This window comes from Bos indicus x Bos taurus, chromosome 10 (assembly GCF_003369695.1).
Source record: "Bos indicus x Bos taurus breed Angus x Brahman F1 hybrid chromosome 10, Bos_hybrid_MaternalHap_v2.0, whole genome shotgun sequence".
Classification (NCBI taxonomy): Eukaryota; Metazoa; Chordata; class Mammalia; order Artiodactyla; family Bovidae; genus Bos; species Bos indicus x Bos taurus.
The window spans coordinates 59,600,360-59,620,939 of record NC_040085.1 but is presented as its reverse complement, the minus strand read 5'-3'; the positions used below and the strand labels follow the sequence as shown (position 1 = coordinate 59,620,939).

General features: G+C 41.6%; 1 pseudogene across 1 annotated transcript in view; it reads right to left on the bottom strand.

The window, feature by feature from the left end:
* LOC113899648 overlaps positions 1-19,716 on the bottom strand; it is a 31,001-nt pseudogene extending 11,285 nt beyond the window's left edge. Inside the window, exon 1 of the transcript XR_003512949.1 lies at positions 19,609-19,716. The product of XR_003512949.1 is annotated as a glycerol-3-phosphate acyltransferase 3 pseudogene (transcript). The remainder of the gene's footprint in view (positions 1-19,608) is intronic.
* Positions 19,717-20,580: the final 864 nt, after the last annotated feature.

Sequence of the window (20,580 nt, the reverse complement as noted above, 5' to 3'; positions counted from 1 at the left end):
TTTTTTGAAGGATGGGTCATAGAGGATCCTGCTGTGATTTATGTCAGAGAGTGTTTTGCCTATGTTTTCCTCTAGAAGTTTTATAGTTTCTGGCCTTACATTTAAATCTTTAATCCATTTTGAGTTTATTTTTGTGTATGGTGTTAGAAAATGTTCTAGTTTAATTCTTTTACAGGTGGTTGACCAGTTTTCCCAGCACCACTTGTTAAAGAGATTGTCCTTTCTTCACTGTATATTCTTGCCTCCTTTGTCAAAGATAAGTGTCCATAGGTTCGTGGATTTATCTCTGGGCTTTCCATTTTGTTCTATTGATCTAAATTTCTGTCTTTGTGCCAGTACCATCTTGATGAATGTAGGTTTATGCTGCCAAGTCGCTTCAGTCATGTCTGACTCTTAGTGACCCCATGGACTGCAGCCTACCAGGCTCCTCCATCCATGGGATTTTCCGGGCAACAGTACTGGAGTGGGGTGCCATTGCCTTCTCCCATGTAGGTTTATAGTACAGTCTAAAGTCAGGCAGGTTGAGTCCTCCAGTTTCAGTCTTCTTTCTCAAGATTGCTTTGGCTATTCGAGGTTTTTTGTATTTCCATACAAATTGAAATTATTTTGAACAGAAATTCTAAAGGTAGGCAAAGGATATGATCAAGCAGCATACACACACACACACACAAATGGTCACTAAAACCATGAAAATATATTCAACTTTGTTCCTCCTTAAATAAATAAGCATTTTGAAAAGGATATTGTTGATATCGTTTTCCACCTAGCAGATTGGAAAATATATCAAAATTTACAATACCAAGTGGTGGTTATAAGAGGAATTATTCTTTTTCATGTATGTTGATATAGAATATAAATTGGTGCAAACTGTTAGATAGATTATTGTTTAGTGTCTTGGTCATTTCTGATTCTTCATAGGGAAAAGGCTTTAATCTTCCTGAGTTCCAAAAGGCAGATTCAAGCAGTTAATAATTAGGGGAGTGAGGAAATGCAGAAAAAAAGGAAAGGCAGTCAAGAAACAATTTGTTGTTGTTTTGTTCAGTCACTAAGTTATGTCCTACTTTTCACAACCCCATGGATTGCAGCACGCCAGGCTTCCCTGTCCTTCACTATCTCCTGGAGTTTGCTCAAACTCATGTCCGTTGAGTCAGTGATGCCATCCAACTATCTCATACTCTGCCACCCCCTTCTCTTCTTGCCCTCAATCTTTCCCAGGATCAAGGTCTTTTCCAGTGATTCAGCTTTTTGCATCAGGTGGCCAAAGTATTGGAGCTTCAGCTTCAGCATCAGTCCTTCCAATGAATATTCAGGGTTCTTTTCCTTTAGGATGGACTGGTTTTATCTCCTTGCAGTCCAAGGGACTCTCAAGAGTCTTCTCCATACCACAGTTCAAAAACATCAGCCAGGGATCGAACCTGTGTCTCTCGTATCTCTTGTATTGCAGAAGGATTCTTTACCCACTGAGCCACCTGGGAAGCCCGCCCATATAGGAGTGGTTCTATCAATCATTTTCCTGGGCTCCAAAATCACTTTATTTTCTTGGGCTCCAAAATGACTGCAGATGGTGACTACAGCCATGAAATTAAAAGACACTTATTCCTTGGAGGAAAAGCTATGACCAACCTAGACAGCATATTAAAAAGCAGAGACATTATTTTGCAAACAAAGGTCCATCTAGTCAAAGCTATGGTTTTTCCGGTAGTCATGTATGGATGTGAGAGTTGGATCATAAAGAAAGCTAAGCAATGAAGAATTGATACTTTTGAATTGTGGTGTTGGAGAAAATTCTTGAGAGTCCCTTGGACTGCAGGGAGATCAAACCAGTCAATCCTAAAGGAAATCAGTTCTGAATATTCATTGGAAGGACTGATGCTGAAGCTGAAGCTCCAATACTTTGGCCACCTGATATGAAGAACTGACTCCTTAGAAAAGACGCTGATGCTGGTAAAGATTGAAGGCAGGAGGAGAAGGGGACGACACAGGATGAGATGGTTGGATGGCAATCCCGACTCAATGGACAATAGTTTGGGTAAGCTCCGGGAGTGGGTGATGGACAGGGAAGCCTGGTGTGCTGCAGTCTGTGGGGTCACAAAGAGTCAGACACAACTGAACAATTAAACTGAACTGATAGCTTAGCAAGACCTTCAACAGACAAAGACATCTATTCCCTCAGATGGTCATCTATCCACATTCCCTCAGATGGTCATCTATCCACATTGGCTTTGATGAATTATCTTTTTTCGGTCTGATCTACCATGATCAGTTCACCAAGGACTGATATTTAACTGGAGCTGGTGCTTTAGTCGCTAAGCCTGACCCTTCTGACCCCATGGACTGTAGCCCGCCAGGCTCCTCTGTTTATGGTATTCTCCAGCCAAGAATACTGGAGTGGGTTGCCACTCCCTTCTCTAGGGGATCTTCCCGACCCAGGTATCCTGCATTACAGTCAGATTTTTTTTACCAACTGAACTACAAGGAAGATGTGCCAGTTTAACTGGTACCCACCAGTAAAGGCAGTGCAATGTTTTATCCAGTGTTTAAAATATTGGAAAACTTCAACTTGGTAAACAGACACTGCTTTAAGCACATTCCTCCACTGACTAGACCTGACTTTCCTGACTTTCCTCTGTCCTAGGAACCTTCTTTACCTCCTCCACAGTCCAACAACTAAAGGGTTATTGCCAGGTACAGCCAGAGCTTCTAGAAGCCTGCTCTAGTGACACAGTTAGTATGTCTTCAGATTGGCAAGTATGCTATGTCTGCTGCTAAATATTGTCAAATGGTGACTCCCTCAAAACACTGTCAAAATCATCTGTTCATAAGGCAAAGTTGAGTTTATTGCTTACTGTAGTTTTGTGGGGTTTTTTTACTGTAGTAAAAGAAAAGAACTACATTGATAGAGTCTTAGTTATATGTTGAAGTGGAAAGGCAAAGTTGGAATATTTATGAGGCTTTGGGTTTTGATTTAAGGCTATTCTTCAAATAAGGGGATGATGGCTTAACTACTATTGGGGAAGGATCATGATGTAAAAGTTTAGGATTAGCATATACAGCAAGGTAAGTGTTCTGAGGCAAGGGTTTTAATGTGTCTTGGAGAATAAACCATCATTTGATGTTATGAATTAAACACTTTGATATTTATTTAAATGGGTATTTAGGGAAATTCTTGAAATTGAAAATACAGGTATTTGCAATTTTTATCTTCCTGGTTAAGAGTTTCCTGAAATAATAAATGTTGATGAAGACAATAACATATTTAAATTATATTAACGTAGAAGACATACTGTTTGTTCATAAATAGTTTCATTTCTCATTGTGGTCATTCTTAAGCAAGAGCTGAAGATTAGGCCCTTTAATATCTGGGAGTATGATCAACCCAGATCATACTACTCTTGTAGTTGTCATGACTGAGTATCAAGTTTCTAAGGTGGTTTTTTCCAACCTCCGTAAGTGTAAAGTTTTTCTATTCCTTCTTTGGATGGTCATTTCTTGGATCGTTTGATGGTTCAGTGACTATACAGCAGGATTTAGAATACCTCTCATTTGAACACCACAGTGCAAACAAATACTAAGAGGATTTCTGATCGGAGTTTGTAGTCCACTTTTCAGCCAGGATCCAATAATACCTAAATTAAACTAAGAAAAATGATCTCATCCCCAGTGTAAATACCACAGAACCAGGTATGGCATATTAGCCAAATTGTCATATTTTATCATGTCTTTGTTTGCTTCCTAGAGCATTTTAACAATATTAAAGATCCCAAAGAGGTCTGCAGGACTAGAAATACAATAACACAACATTCTTTTCCAAAACCAGCAGAAGATACCCTTTAAGAGACCAATATTATATCTAAATTTTTGTATTCTGAGCCAGTGTCTGTCCGATTTCATGAACCTCTTGGATGAGAGCTACAGCCTTGGTAGAATTGTCTGGCTCTCCCTGGGTCACAGCATTCACCTACATTCTATACTTATAAAATATGAAGGAAAGAGGCTGAAAGAGAGAAGAAATCAGTCCAGAATTCCCATTGGGCAATTAGAGGTTCAATTCTCCAAAACCCAAGTTTTCTCCTTGATTTACATTATCTAACATCTTGTTCTGAGAGAGAAACCAATAGGCCAAAATGGGCTCTGTGTGGGGTCAGAAACTATCTTAGAAGTAGGCAACAGTTTGCCAACCTAACGAGTTCCCATACAGTGTGCCAGGAGTATCTAGCAGCCCTTTCTATACTATTCGAATGCCAGTCTTAAAGAGTCCCCTTTGATCTGTTTTTAGCCAAGATACCCTTAAGACATTATCATACAGTGTTGTAACATTTTGGCATCATGAATCAGGAATGATCCAGGGCCAGGCAATGAAATTTGCAGTAGTAAGATCATTAGCAAAAGACTTCTGAAAGTAAGACAGCCTTCAAAAATACACTATTTGTTTCCTAATTCTCTCCCAAGTTATATTCTGTGAAAGTTCAGTTACAGAGCTAGCTTCCATGAAACGTGCCTGAGTATTGTTTTGGTAGAGACAGGAACCTTCTTTTCTAGATAAGATATGACAGAGAGTTTTAAATTTATGGCTGTGGGGCCAGTGGAGGTATTGCTATCTAGAAAACCACCTCACAGTCAAGTCTAGTTCCCAGAAAATCAACTGATTCATTACAAGGAACAAGTGCCAAAGAAAGACAGGGTGTCTCTTAAAGAAAAATGTGTGCAAACCCAAGAGTCAATCTTGTTGAAAGCATCAGGCAGTTCACTACTAAAAAATAGCCAGATATTGAACTCATATCAAAGAATGATTGAGGAGACAAAAAGCAGAATCGAGAATGGAGGCTTTATAGGGAATACAAAGGTAGCCTTATACCAACAAAAGAGGCAATAAGATAGCTATTAATATAGAAACAAAGAACAAAAGAACACATGTTAATATATGGTCTTGTTCAGTGTTCAGTGGATCCTGGATAGAGCTGTATACAGTAATCTTCTGCTTCATCTTGAAATCTTGGGTGAATGCCATCTCCTTCCAGAAACTTTCTACTTTGGACGATTCTTAAGAACCTTCAGGGACTTCCGTGGTGGTCCAGTAGCTAAAACTCCAGGCTCCCAATGCAGGGAGCCTGGGTTCAATCCGTGGTCAGGGAGCTAGATCCCACATGCTGCAACTAAAGATCCTGCATGCCTCAATGAAAATAAATAAATAAGCAGCCATCATTTTAATTTTTTAAATTAATTTATTTTAACTGGAGGCTAATTACTTTACAATATTGTAGGGTTTTGCCATACATTCACATGAATCAGCCATGGGCATACATGTGTTCCCCATCCTGAGCCCGCTTCCACCTCCCTCCCCTTCCCATCCCTCTGGGTCATCCCAGTGCACCAGCCCTGAGCACCCTGTCTCATGCATCAAACCTAGACTGGCGATCTGTTTCACATATGATAATATTCATGTTTCAATGCTATTCTCTCAAATCATCGCACCCTTGCCTTCTTCCACAGAGTCCAAAGGACTGTTCTATACATCTGTGTCTCTTTTGCTGTCTCACATGTAGGGTTGTCGTTACCATCTTTCTAAATTCCACATATATGTGTTAGTATACTGTATTGGTGTTTTTCTTTCTGGATTACTTCACTCTGTAAAATAGGCTCCAGTTTCATCCACCTCATTAGAACCGATTCAAATGTATTCTTTTTAATAGCTGAGTAATATTCCATTGTGTATATGTACACAGCTTTCTTATCCACTCATCTGCCGATGGACCTCTAGGTTGCTTCCATGTCCTGACTATTATAAACAGTGAGCAGCCATCATTTTAAAAAAAAGAAAAAGAATCTTCAGTTTGAGGTCTCCTGTGGTGACTTTATTGCAGTGATTCAAGCATGGTTTGTGAGCTGTGCTTAGTTGCTCAGTCATGTCCAGCTCTTTACAATCCCATGGACTGTAGCCTGCCAGGCTCCTCTGTCCTTGGGGCTTCTCCAGGCAAAAATACTGGAGTGGGTTGCCATACCCTCCTCCAAGGAATCTTCCCAACCCAGGGATCTAACCTAGGTCTCTAGCATTACAGGCAGATTCCTTACTGTCTGAGTCACCAGGGAAGCCCTCAAACATGGCTTATGCCTCTTTAATTCAGTTCAGTTCAGTACAGTCGCTCAGTCATGTCCGACTCTTTGCAACCCCATGAACTGTAGCATGCCAGGCCTCCCTGTCCATCACCAACTCCTGGAGTTCACTCAAACTCATGTGCATCGAGCCGGTGATGCCATCCAGCCATCTCATCCTCTGTCGTCCCCTTTTCCTCCTGCCCCCAATCCCTCCCAGCATCAGAGTCTTTTCCAATGAGTCAACTCTTCGCATGAGGTGGCCAAAGTACTGGAGTTTCAGCTTTAGCATCATTCCTTCCAAAGAACACCCAGGGCCGATCTTTAGGATGGACTGGTTGGATCTCCTTGCAGTCCAAGGGACTCTCTAGAGTCTTCTCCAACACCACAGTTCAAAAGCATCAATTCTTCGGCGCTCAGCTTTCTTCACAGTCCAACTCTCACATCCATACATGACCACTGGAAAAACCATAGTCTTGACTAGATGGACCTTTGTTGGCAAAGTAATGTCTCTGCTTTTGAATATGCTATCTAGTTTGGTCATAACTTTCCTTCCAAGGAGTAAGAGTCTTTTAATTTCATGGCTGCAGTCACCATCTGCAGTGATTTTGGAGCCCCAAAAAATAAAGTCTGACACTGTTTCCACTGTTTCCCCATCTATTTCCCATGAAGTGATGGGACCAGATGCCATGATCTTAATTAAGAGGCATAAATCCAAGGGACAACCCTTTGGGATATCACTACCATGCTAGTTAGCTAATAGGGTCTTTCCCATCAGGATTCAAGAGCCGTCATTCCCTTATATTTCTTCCAAAAGCCAAGTATTCAGGTTGTAGGCCATAAAAGAATATTTAAGTGTTTAGGAAAGACTGCTCAGTTCAGTTTAGTTCAGTCACTCAGTGGTGTCTGACTCTTTGCGACCCCATGGACTACAACACGCCAGTCCCCCCTGTCCATCACCAATTCCCAGAGTTTGCTCAAACTCATGTCCATTGAGTCAGTGATGCCATCCAATCATCTCATCCTCTGTTGTCCCCTTCTCCTGCCTTCAATCTTTACCAGTATCAGGGTCTTTTCCAGTAAGTCAGTTCTTCGCATCAGGTGGCCAAAGTATTAGAGTTTCAGCTTCAGCATCAGTCCTTCCAATGAACACCCAGGACCGATCTCCTTTAGGATGGACTGGTTGGATCTCCTTGCAGTCCAAGGGACTCTCAAGAGTCTTCTCCAACACCACAGTTCAAAAGTATCAATTCTTCATTGCTCAGCTTTCTTTATGGTCCAACTTTCACATCCATACATGACCACTGGAAAAACCATAGCTTTGACTAGACGGACCTTTGTTGGCAACCTAATGTCTCTGCTTTTTAACATGCTGTCTAGGTTGGTCATAACTTTCCTTCCAAGGAGTAAGAGTCTTTTAATTTCATGGATGCAGTCACCATCTGCAGTGATTTTGGAGCCCAGAAAAATAAAGTCTGTCACTGTTTCCCCATCTATTTGCCATGAAGTGATGCGACCATATAGCATGATCTTAGTTTTCTGAATGTTGAGCTTTAAGCCAACTTTTTCACTTTCATCAAGAGGCTCTTTAGTTCTTCTTCAGTTTCTGCCATAAAGGTGGGTCGTTTGCATATCTGAGGTTATTGATATTTCTCCTGGCAATCTTGATTCCATCTTGTGCTTCATCCTGCCCAGCATTTCTCATGATGTACTCCATATATAAGTTAAATAAACAGGGTGACAAAATACCGCCTTAATGTACTCCTTTCCCTATTTAGAACTAGTCCATTGTTCCATGTCCAGTTCTAACTGTTGATTCCTGACCTGCATACAGATTTCTCAAGAGGCAGGTCAAGTTGCTGATCATAGTCACTGATAAAACTGTATGTACTACATGACCATTTTTTAAAGGGTTTCCTACTAAAGTTAAAAACTTTTGTTGTATCCAAAACATTCCAAAACCATAGACTTATCCAAAATCATATCTACTCACATTGCATGAGTTGAATCTCCTAGTCCTAGCTAATTGGCAAGTTCTGATGAGTGCAATGAATCCTGCCACCTGCACAAACATTTCCCTCTGGCAAGAGGTCATGTTTTGGACATGAAGTGACACCTGTTGTAGTGCATCCCACCTGTTTCAGTTTTAAGGTATGACTTATCAAAAAACAAGATTAAGTCTGGATTTTAGTAAATCAGTTTGGGGCACAGATAGTTCACAACAAGAGGTTGAATATTTATGAGTTCCTCCATCTTCAGATTATAGAAAAATAACAGAAATTTAAAAACCACAATCATGACTGGGAGGAGGCATGGGGTCCAGTCAGAGAACTAAGATCCCTCATGCCTTGTGGAACAGCCAAAAAGATAAATTAATGAAAAAAAAAATTTAAGGTAGAAAGGTTTATAATTAGGCAGATCCAGATCTGTTAAGGTTTAGATTTACAGGGAAGTGCTTTGGTTACCCACAATTTAGTTAAATCATATGATAGCAAGGCAATTTCAGTAACCAGGGAGATCCAGGAATCTTCCTAAATATTTCATTGTACCAGTCCAGATGGGCGTCCCTGGTGGCTCAGATGGTAAGGAATCTGCCTGCAATGTAGGAGAGCCGGGTTTGATCCCTGGGCAGGAAGATCCCCTGGAGAACAGAACGGTAGCCCACTCCAGTACTCTTGAATGGAGAATCCCATGGACAGAAGAGCCTGGTGGTCTTTAGTCCATGGGATCACAAAAAGTCAGATGCGACTGAGTACCTAACACTACCACTACCACTAGTAGGGGAAAATTTTTAACAGTTTGTGGAGAAGACAATGGCATCCCACTCCAGTACTCTTGCCTGGAAAATCCCATGGACGGAGGAGCCTGGTAGGCTGCAGTCCAGGGGGTCTCTAAGAGTCGGACATGACTGAGCGACTTCACTTTCACTTTTCACTTTCATGCATTGGAGAAGGAAATGGCAACCCACTCCAGTGTTCTTGCCTGGAGAATCCCAGGGATGGGGGAGCCTGGTGGGCTGCCGTCTATGGGGTCACACAGAGTCGGACACAACTGAAGCGACTTAGTAGCAGCAGCAGCAGCAGCAGTCTGTCACCAGTAAGGGATTTACTGCAGGATAAACTGTGTCTAAGCTAATAACAAAATCATAAACTTTTTTTGAAGTCTTATGTCTTTCTGAGCTAAAACAGTAAAATGATAGTAGGATTAGTCTTGGTGTGTACCTCATCTTTGGAACCCAGCTAAAAATCATCCACATATTACATGAGATTAGAACCACAACTAGTGGTTGAGGACTTGTAAAACTTAAGAAGATACCTCAACAAACTCCTGTGGCCTAACAATTCAGGTATACTAATGATTTTCCCAGAAGGCAAACAAGTACTCACTATTTTTATATAAAGGGACACTAAATAAAGCAGAACACAGATATACAGCTATAAAATATATAGTCTCTGAGGCACCCGAGATGAAATAGTCTTTGGGTTTGCTACCATGTTGTATAATAAAAAATTCAACAGGCCCTTGGACTAGGTAACAAAACTAATGGGCAGCTGTACAGCCCAGTGGTAGAAATAGCCCACTAGTTCTGTTACCTAATCCAAACTTGTACTGCTCGCCATACAACAGGCCAATAAATCAAGAGATGAGTTACTGGGGCAAGGAATAGTGACTTTATTCAGAAAGCCAACAGACTAAAAAGATAAGGGAGTATTGTCTCAAAGAACCATCTCACTGAGGTCTGGATGCTATTTTCTTCTATGATACAGGGTTGGGGGTTGGGGGCTGGGAGTCAAAGGTAAAGTAAAAAGCTGTTCAGTTCAGTTCCGTCGCTCAGTCTTGTCCAACTCTGCGACCCCATGGACTGCAGCACACCAGGCTTTCCTGTCCATCACCAACTCCCAGAGCTTGCTCAAACTCATGTCCATTGAGTCAGTGATACCATCCAACCATCTAATCCTCTGTCATCCCCTTCTCCTCCTGCCTTCAATCTTTACCAGCATCAGGGTCTTTTCTAAAGAGTTAGTTCTTCACATCAGTTAACCAAAGTATTGGAGCTTCAGCTTTAGCATCAGTCCCTCCGAAGAATATTCAGGACTGATTTCCTTTAGGATTGACTGACTTGATCTCCTTTCAATCCAAGGGACTCTCAAGAGTCTTCTCCAACACCACAGATCAAAAGCATCAATTCTTCGGCACTCAGCTTTCTTCCCAGTCCAACTCTCACATCCATACATGACTACTGGAAAAAAAAACATAGCTTTGACTATATGGACCCTTGTTTGCTATGACCAGTGCATTCTTCTGGAAAAAATGTTAGCCTTTGCCCTACTTCATTTTGTACTCCAAGGCAAAACTTGGCTGTTATTCCAGGTATTTCTTGATTTCCTACTTGTGCATTCCAGTCCCCATTGATGAAAAGGACATTGCTTTTTGGAGTTAGTTCTAGAAGGTCTTGAAGGTCATCATAGAACCATTCAACTTCAGCTTCTTTGGCATTAGTGGTTGGGTCATAGATTTGGATTACTGTGATATTGAACAGTTTGCCTTGGAAACAAACAGAGATCATTCTGTCGCTTTTGAGATTGCACCCAAGTACTGAATTTCAGACTCTTGTTGATTATGAGGGCTACTCCATTTCTTCTAAGGGATTCTTGCCCACAGTAGTAGATACAATGGTCATCTGAATTAAATTAACCCATTCTGGTCCATCTTAGTTCACTAATTCTTAAAATTTATTTCTAAAATTCCTAAAAGTAAAAAGCTGTAAGTTGTTGCAATTATTTCCTAGTTTTGACCAAATTCCAGACAGGATGTGTTAATTTGTTCTTCCTTCACCCATTCACAGGTGGACTGGGTCAGGATGTTTCTTGTAAGCTGAACAAAAGAATTTTAGCTTAACATTCAGACAAGGGAGACAGGGTTCCCAGAGATAGGTGATTATGTATACTTAAAGCTATAGAGAATTCCATGGACAGAGGAGCCTGGTGGGCTACAGTCCATAGGATCACAAAGAGTTGGACATGACTGAGCAACTAACACTTTACACTCACTTTCATAGGCAGAATCCTTTTGGTAATTAAAAACTTGTAGCAAAAGCAATAGAATATAAAGTTTAAAGTAAAGGAAACAAATCTAATATAGAATCAGATTTGTTCTTCCCTATCACAGTTCTGTAACTATATAACTATCAGCATAAAGAGTAAACCGGGGCATGTTCAAATTTTCAGAAATTGAATTTACTCAAGAATAACAGAAGAATTGCCATTTGAGAAATGCATACTATAAGCAACTCTGTTAAAGGATTGGGGTGGTGGTATTTATGGATAAGTACAAAGATGAGGTTATGCAATGAGGGAAATACAACTTCAAAAGACACTCAGAGCAAGAAATGATATTGTTTCTTAGCTCAATCACACTACATGCCCTAATAAGTGAAGCTATATATTGTTGAGATCATTCCTGCTTTTGGGACCTGGAAAGATCAAATGAAAGCCTGCAAACCTGAGTGACCTCACCCTGGAAGATACTTTTGTCATGGGATATGATGATGGACTGGACTAATTATTAATGACTAAATGGGACTGTAGGAATGTAACAGTATCTTTTGTCTTTGTATTTTAGGTTACATCTACACTGGCATTGTTAGTAAGATTATGATACTGAATATAGTATTGTTGCTGCTGCTGCTAAGTCACTTCAGTCGTGTCCGACTCTGTGTGACCCCATAGACGGCAGCCCACCAGGCTTCCCGTCCCTGGGATCCTCCAGGTAAGAACACTGGAGTGGGTTGCCATTTCCTTCTCCAATGCATGAAAATGGAAAGTGAAAAGTGAAAGTGAAGTCGCTCAGTCGTGTCCGACTCTATCGACCCCCTGTACTGCAGCCTACCAGGCTCCTCCGTCCATGGGATTTTCTAGGCAAAAGTACTGGAGTGGGGTGCCATTGCCTTCTCCGATAGTATTGTTATTTATAGTCAAATGCATTAGGAAATGGAGTTAAAATCTTGCTGGGCTGGATGACCCATAAGCTGGAATCAAGATTGCCAGGAGAAATATCAAAAACCTCAGATATGCAGATGATACCACCATTATGGCAGAAAGTGAAGAGGAACTAAAGAGCCTCTTGATGAGGGTAAAAGAGGAGAGTGAAAAAGCTGGCTTAAAACTCAACATTTAAAAAACTAAGATCATGGCATCCAGTCCCATCACTTCATGGCAAGTAGATGGGGGAAAAGTGGAAACAGTGACAGATTTTATTTTCTTGGGGTCCAAAATCACTGTGGCTGGTGACTGCAGCCTATGAAAAACCTAGCATATTAAAAGCTGAGACATCACTTTGCCAATAAAGGTCTGTATAGTCAAAGCTATGTTTTTTCCAGTAGTCACGTACAAATGTGAGAGTTGGACCATAAAGAAGGAAGAAGGCTGAACACCAAAGAATGATGCTTTCAATGCTAGAGAAAACTCTTGAGAGTCCCTTAGACAGCAAGGAGATCAAACCAGTCAATCCTAGGAAATAAACCCTGAATACTCAGTGGAAGGACTGATGCTGAAACTGAAGCTCTAATACTTTGGCCTCCTGATGTGAAGAGCTGACTCATTGGAAAAGACACTGATGCTGGAAAAGATTGAGGGCCGGAGAAGGGGGCAACAGAGGATGAGATGGTTGGATGGCATCACTGACTCAATGGGCATGAGCTTGAGCAAACTCTGGAAGATGGTGAAGGACAGGTAAGCCTGGCATGGGTTGTAATGAGTTGGGTTGTAATGAGTCGGACAGGACTTAGCAACTGAACAACAACAAACAACAGTAACAATCCCCACCCCTCACTGGCTGCTCCAAATGTTCAGCATATAAATAGAATGATAGCCAAAGGCCAAGCAGTAGCCTACAGTATAATAAAGAATTTCTTTGGCCTTTGCCACTAGTTCCTTGAAAAGAGATGGTAAATCCTTGCAATTTTCTGAGTGATAGGGTTTTTTTGTTATTTATAAACCCCTTGGATCACACCTGAGTTTATGCTAAGAGATAAGATGTTTCAGGATGGGGGTTGGTCACCAGAAAGATCAGCCATGTGATTCAGTGATTGGTAACTTGAGCCAGCCTGACCTCAGGGGAGGAGAGGAGGACTGGAGATTGAGTTCAGTCATGTGGCCAATAATTCAGTCAATCATGCCTCTGCAATGAAACCCCAATAAAAACTCTAGATTCCTGGTTGGTGACCTCATCAATGCACTGGAAGGATAAGGCACCTTGATTCCATAGAGAGAAGGCTCAGAAGCTCTGCAGAACTTCCCAGACCTCACCCAGTAAGTCTCTTTACTTGGCTGGTCCTGATGTGTATCTTTTATAGTAACACTGTAATTGTAAGTATGGGGCGTGGTGTGTGGGTTCAGTCATGTCCAGCTCTTTGCAATCCCATGGACTGTAGCCCCCTAGGTTCCTCTCTCCATGGAATTTTCCAGGCAAGAATAATGGAGTGAGTTGCCATTTCCTACTCCAGAAATCTTCCCAATCCAGGGATAAAACCTGTATCTCCTCTTGCATTGGCAAGCAGGTCTTTACCACTGTGCCACCTGGGAAACCCCATTTGTAAGTATAACATTTGAGAAATGGAATATTTCTGGCCATATCAGTCATCAGCAATTGCAGCCCTCCAACGTGAGCCCATGAGCCTGTGGGAACTCAGAAAGGAGAATACCTTCTATCTAGCAGTTATCAGACTACGTCACTCTCAATAGTGAGCCCTGAGGAACTCTGGATGTGAAAACAACATACCAGCCCCAGATTTGCATCTTCCCATACACAGAAAAGTGCTAAATTCCTTAGCTTGGGATATCTGGTTTTCTTTAATTCACAAAAATACTTTTGACATTCAGACTACCTGCCCCCTGTTGCAAGCTTCTATATAACCTGGCTCCTCCCACCCTATCCCCCCAGTTCTCTCAGGGTTACTTGAGATGCTGCCTTCCAGGCTTAAGTCCTAAAAATTTCTGCCAAATAAAACATAAGTCAACTTTTAGGTTGCATGTATTTTTTCAGTCGACATACTTTTCTGAGATCTGTGAGTCAAGCCAGCGAATTATCAAACCTGAAAGGGGTCTTGGGAACACCTTGGGTTTGTAGCTGGTTGATCAAAACTGCAGGTGGCCTGGGGCCCTCACTTGCAGCTGGAGTCAGAAATGAACAATTGTTATGGATTCTTCCCTTTAACCTGAGAGCCTGCTGCTTATTCTAAGTAGTTAGAATTGAATAGTTTTGCTGGACCTCACTTGATGTCAGAATAACAGGAGATTGTGAAATGACTATCTTGTTTGTGGTCCCCATGACCACCGGAATGAATTTACAACCCTGCCCATTGGGCTTTCTCTCCTTTCTTTATTTAGGCTGCGCCAGGATCTTAATTGTTGCACGCAGGATCTTTAATTGTGGCACTCAGGATCTAGTTCCCTGACCAGTGATCCAACCTAGGCCCCCCGCACTGAGAGCACAGAGTCTTAGCCATTGAACCACCAAGAAAGTCCCCAAACTGGGTTTTTTACTTCTGAGAAGATAGGAGTGATACAAAGACAAGAACAAAGCATAAAGAATCCTTTCTTTGTTAGGCTCTCAACTTTAGGTTGAGACCCCTGAGAACTCTAGGTTCAGGGGTTCAGGGTTGGCCACTCCAGAATGTACCACTTTGGCATGTAGATTATTTCAAGCTAAAGACAATTAAGATCCAACCTACTCAACAAGGAGGGCTTCCCAGATTGTGCCAGTACAAAGAATCCACCTACCAATCAGGAGATGCAAGAGGTGTGAGTTCGATCCCTGGGTCAGGGAAGTTGACCTGACCCAGGACCTTCAGTGGTCCTGAAGTTGGAAATGCCAACCCACTCCAGTATTCTTGCCTGGAAAATTCCATGGACAGAGGAGACTGGTGGACTACTGTCTGGGGTCACAAAAAGTTGGACACAACTTGTAGACTTGACAAGAGCTTTTTCCTCCTCCTTAACTGCCTAAAAAAATTTAGATAGAGGAGCTAGTCCAAGAACTATCATCAAAGATAACTACAAAGAATATGGGCAAGATGTGGTAAGCTGCAGGGGAAGCTCGGCAGGGCCTAGAGATCAAATTCCTCTGTGTCCTTTGTCTCTGTGTGGCGTAGCAAACGTTTATTTACCGAACATTTACTCTTCCCATCTTCTTATAAATCATCTTCCCTTTTGAAGTCTCCCACTCCTACTGCCTTCTTCTTAGCTCCAAATGCCATATAAGCTTCAATTTCCTGACTGCCTGGGGGTCTCCTATTCTTATGGGGTCCCCATACACATGTAATTAAATTTGTTTTCCTCCTGTAAATCTGTGTGTTGTCAATTTAATTAGACCAGCCAAAGAACTGAGAAGCGAAGAAAGGAAAAGATTTCTTCCCTTACAAGGATATTGTGCAAGTTTGGATAGAGGTTTAGATAAATCTGAACTTTGATAGGTTTAATCCCAATAATCCTGCAGATAGCAATATAATTTTTTGCTGTTACTCTTTAATACATTCAATTTCAGCTTGATTTAGGCTCAAAGGTATCTGTAAGTCAATGCTCAAATTAGTTACAACTGCCTTATAATTAGAGAAGTCTCTAGGAAATGGCAACCCACTCCGGTGTTCTTGCCTGGAGAATCCCAGGGACGGGGGAATCTGGTGGACTGCCGTCTATGGGGTCGCACAGAATCCGACACGACTGAAACAGTGGCTAGAGATTTCAAGGACTCGACCACTGGGAAAGCATTTAACCTGGCAATTTCATTTGTATAATGAATCCCTCTCTTTTAAGTTGGTGGGTGAAGTGTCACAAAGAAGGAAAGACTGTTCCTCAGTTAAAGGTCCCAGAGTGACAATTAAGGTCTGGGTCATGGAGAATATCTGAAAATAATTAGGGACACCCACCAAAACTTAACATCTTTCTTGATTTCCTATCTCATTCTTTAATGGTTCATGTTTTTAAATATATATATGTATCTATTCTGTTTCTTGGATAAAAAATTTTACCAAGAATCAAAAGAAGAAACCCTAGAATTTAAATGGGGATATCTGTGTATATATATATATTTCTTTGAGCCCCTATTTTTGGAGAGAGGGGGCAAGAATACTGGAGTGGGTTGCCACTCCCTTCTCCAGGAGATCTTCCCTACCCAGGGATTGAACCCAGGTCTCCTGCATTGTAAGCAGACACTTTACTGCCTGAGCCACCAGGAAGTCATATCTCACAGTGGATTTCTTCTCAAACTGACAATGTTTATGTTTTAAACAAATAAAATGCCAGTTAATGTGAAACTCAATCACAAAGACGAGATTTTTGCTTTATGAAAACAGAGAACTGAAATTCTTTTATGCCATCAATGTGCCTTCAGAGTCCGTGAACCATGCTCTGCTTTTATTTAGGGGTAGAATGTTTTCCTGTCAGACCCCTTTCTTCCTGTTTCTTGGTAGAAACATGGTATAGAGTGCATCTCTTGGCTTCCTGCTAATGTACAGGACACTGCTGCACAGCCCACCTGCAGTGCCTACCAGCCCTGCTCTAGGACATGATTTCTCCTGGTTCTGTTCTTCACTTACTTCATATCCTGTGCTTGATGGGAGTATGTGAATGCTGCTCCAACACTATTCATTTAGCATTTGTCTTTACACTGGTGCCCTTGCTTACTGTATATGTTGCTTACAACAGCAGTTTCGGGGGTTCTGCAGGGCTGGAGAAACCATTCATTCAGGAGGCCTGTGTGCAGTGGATAACAGACCAGTTACATGCCTTATGAGGGTAGTCAGGAGACAGATCTGTAGGTTTGCTTCTCCACATTCTAATACCACAAGCTAAGCGGAACAAGGTTTAGGGGGTCTTAGTGTGCTAATGGGCTTCCCAGGTGGCTCAGTATAAAGAACCTGCTTGCAATGCAGGAGACACCAAAGATATGGGTTCAATTCCTAGGTTGGAAAGATCCCCTGGAGGAGGGCATGGCAAATCACTCCAGTATTCTTGCCTGGAAAATCCCATGGGCAGAGGAGCCTGGCGGGCTACAGTCCATAGGTCACAAAGAGTCTAACATGACTGAAGTGACTGAGCACAGCGCAGTACTAACTACATAGTTTGTTGACCCTGGGGAAGCAGTTGTGTGATAACAATAGAATTTATGATTGATACTGTACTGCCTATATTGGAGAAATTTCTCCCTGTGGGCTTAAGTGTAAAATAAAAGTTGGACAATTGATTCTGCCTTGGAGCACCTTCACTGATCATTCACTTCGTTGGTTTCCTCTCTACTTTCTTAGTTAACACAGACAATAGTTTTTCCAATGTCTTTTCTGTTTAAAAAAACTACAAGTGTCTTTATCAAGATTCTCCTTCTTCCAGTGGTTAATGACAGGTGAGTGCACCTAGCTTTTTTTTTTTTTTAATCTTTAAGCCTATCAATTTGTTCTGATTCTTACTCTGTTTTTATTCTAAGACTCTTTTCAATATGCTCAGCAAAGTGTCTTAAATTAAATCCCATGTCATATTAAATTAAATCCCATGTCATTGTCTTAAGGTCATGCACGAAAAGGTAGGAGAGAACTGGATCACATCCATTTTAGGATCTACTAAGATGGGCTTCCCTGTGGCTCAGGTGGTGAAGAATCCACCTGCAATGCTGGAGACCTAGGTTCAGTCCCTAGGTAAAAAAGATCCCCTGGAAAAGGGAATTGCTATCCACTCCAGTATTCTTGCCTGGAGAATTCCATGGACAGAGGAGCCTAGCAGGCTACAGTCTATGGGGTCACAAAGAATCAGAGACAACTGAGCGACTAACACAGAAGATATTAAAAAGCTGATCCTGGACATCTCGAATTGTACTCATTCTTTCTCTGCTTATAGGACTGAAACAGAGTCCAGCCTATTTTCATAGAGAACACTTCGGAATAGTCTCCAAAAGAACAGGCACACCTTTTTTATAGCTTTTAGAAATTCCTCTAATTTCTTGCACAATCAGCATCTTTTAAGTCACCTCACTGTCATCTTAGTCTGCCTTTTCTGTCCAATTATTTTGTATCTGAGGTTTCCCCCAAAATTGCCCTATGATGCATTTTAACAATAATATAAATTTCTTTGCAGATATCTGTCAGTTTCACCTAGACTTTCAAAAGTCTGAAAATGGAACTGAGGTCAAAATGAGACTAGGGAATAAAATCAACCCACAAATGACTTTTCCTATTTTCAGTTAAGAGATAAATGCTATTTGGGGGTTTTCCCAAGAGGGAAGGGGAGCCGACAAGAGACACAGGACAGAGGGAAATGGAGGAGCAATAAGAGTAGGATGAAGGCCATTAGGTTATATTGTGATCTGTGGAGATTATGTATGCTGCTGCTGCTGCTAAGTCGCTTCAGTCATGTCCGACTCTGTGCGGGTCGACCCCACAGACAGCCTCCTACCAGGCTCCCCCGGCCCTGGGATTCTCCAGGCAAGAACACTGGAGTGGGTTGCCATTTCGTTCTCCAATACATGAAAGTGAAAGTGAAGTCGCTCAGTCATGTCTGACTCTTAGCAACCTCATGGACTGCAGCCTACCAGGCTCCTCCATCCATGGGATTTTCCAGGCAAGAGTACTGGAGTGGGGTGCCATTGCCTGGAGGTTATGTATGGTTAGTCTCTAAGTTGTATCTGGCTCTTTGTAACACCTTGGACAGTAGCCTGCTAGGCTCCTCTGTCCATTTCTGTTTTTCACAATTTTGTTTTATTCTGTGGCCAAGTAAACCCTTCAGGAAGCAATTTTGGGATCTGAATTTCTTTGGGTACTTCTTTATACCAACCCCAAAACTGAATATTGGATGAATAGAACATTGGATGTTTTAGACTTTGTCCTCTTTTATTCTAAAATACCTCTCAAATGAACAATTTTGTCCACATCAAAGGGTCCCCAAAGTACCTACTATAATGCTAAATTATCACTGGTGAAATTGTGCATTTAGAAAAATAAATATACAAGATTATGTTACAGCACAAACATATGTAAAAAGTAGGAATCTGGCTCAAAGAATATATGAACTCTAATATAGACCAGAGTGGGCAGCTCATTGGTTATTTATAGAAATAAAGTTTTATTGGAACTTGTCCATTTATGACTGTATAAATAAGGACAATGGCAGAGTTGAGTAATTAGAAGAAAGGGTGCATGGCCCACAAGTCTGTAATATCTGAAACTTGACCTTTTACAGAAAAAGTTAGCAGGTCCTCAGTTTAGACTAAGACAAACCCAGGAGAGCCTGGAAATGGTCAGCTGTTGTTGCAATTAGATCAGCTGACTCTGGCCACACCATTGTGACCCTTAGAACAAGTAACTACATAATGTTTTTGGCTTTTGGGACCACAGTGTGCCTTTTACCACCAAAGCCACTCGACAAAGGTGTTTGCTGGACTTGCCACACTTTGTACCATGCATAAGAATCTGGTATTGTTGAGCTTGGAACAACCTTCCTAAAAGTCAGCTCAGAGAGACTGTATCTTCCTCACCTCCTCCTGGTCTCTGAATTCAGCTGTCTCCAGAAAGCGATCTTCATCTCTCAGCTGCTTCCAGGGTAATGGCCAGGATGAAAGGGGTGTGAGTTTATACAAACCCATTTTGATAATCCAGGATTCAACACTGACCCCTGGGCATGCTTCTTTCTTTCTCTTTTGGCAACCTCAGGTTGGCCTGATGTATACATCTTCCAGTAAAAATGCCCAGCCAGAAAAGAGCCTGGGGCATTCAAGCTAATTCTGGTTCAGTCAGCTGGATTCTCTTATTGGATCAATATCATCGTACATCATTAGGATAATAATCATTTTGTTGAATACGCTGCTCACCGAATTCTTCCATAGCAGCACAGATGGGTCAAAGTAGGGGATATAACAAGTATCTGTGAGTTTTGTTTTGTTTTAACTTTTAGCTCTGCTTGGTCTTCATTGTTATGTTCAGGCTTTCTCTAGTTGCGGAGAGTGGGGGCTGCTCTTTGCAATGACTTCTTTTGTTGTGGAGCATGGGCTGTGGAGTCCTGGCTCAGTAGTTGTGGCGCTGGGGCTTAGCTGCTCCGCAGCATGTAGGATCTTCCTGGACCAGGGAGCTAACCTTTGTCACCTGCTTTGGAAGGCAAATTCTTAACCACTGGACTATCAGGGAAGCCCTTCTGTGATTTTTTTATAAAAATCCTTTGTCTGTCTTGTGACTGAGGCTTTCAGACAAAATGTTTGTGTGCAGTGGAGGCTGACTGAGGAAGAAGGGAGTGATGTTACAGATACTGGAATAGGTCACACAGGTTTTGTGCTGGTGGAGGGAGAATAACACCTTGGCCCTCAGGAGGGACCACCTCAGACTCCGGAGTTATGGAGGAGGAGCATTAATGATCTTTGTGTTTTATTAATAGAATCACCGTAGGGGGTCTTCTTCACAAAGAAAAATGCCACATTTATAAGCAGGAAAAAATACCATGTTAGAAATGGTTACAA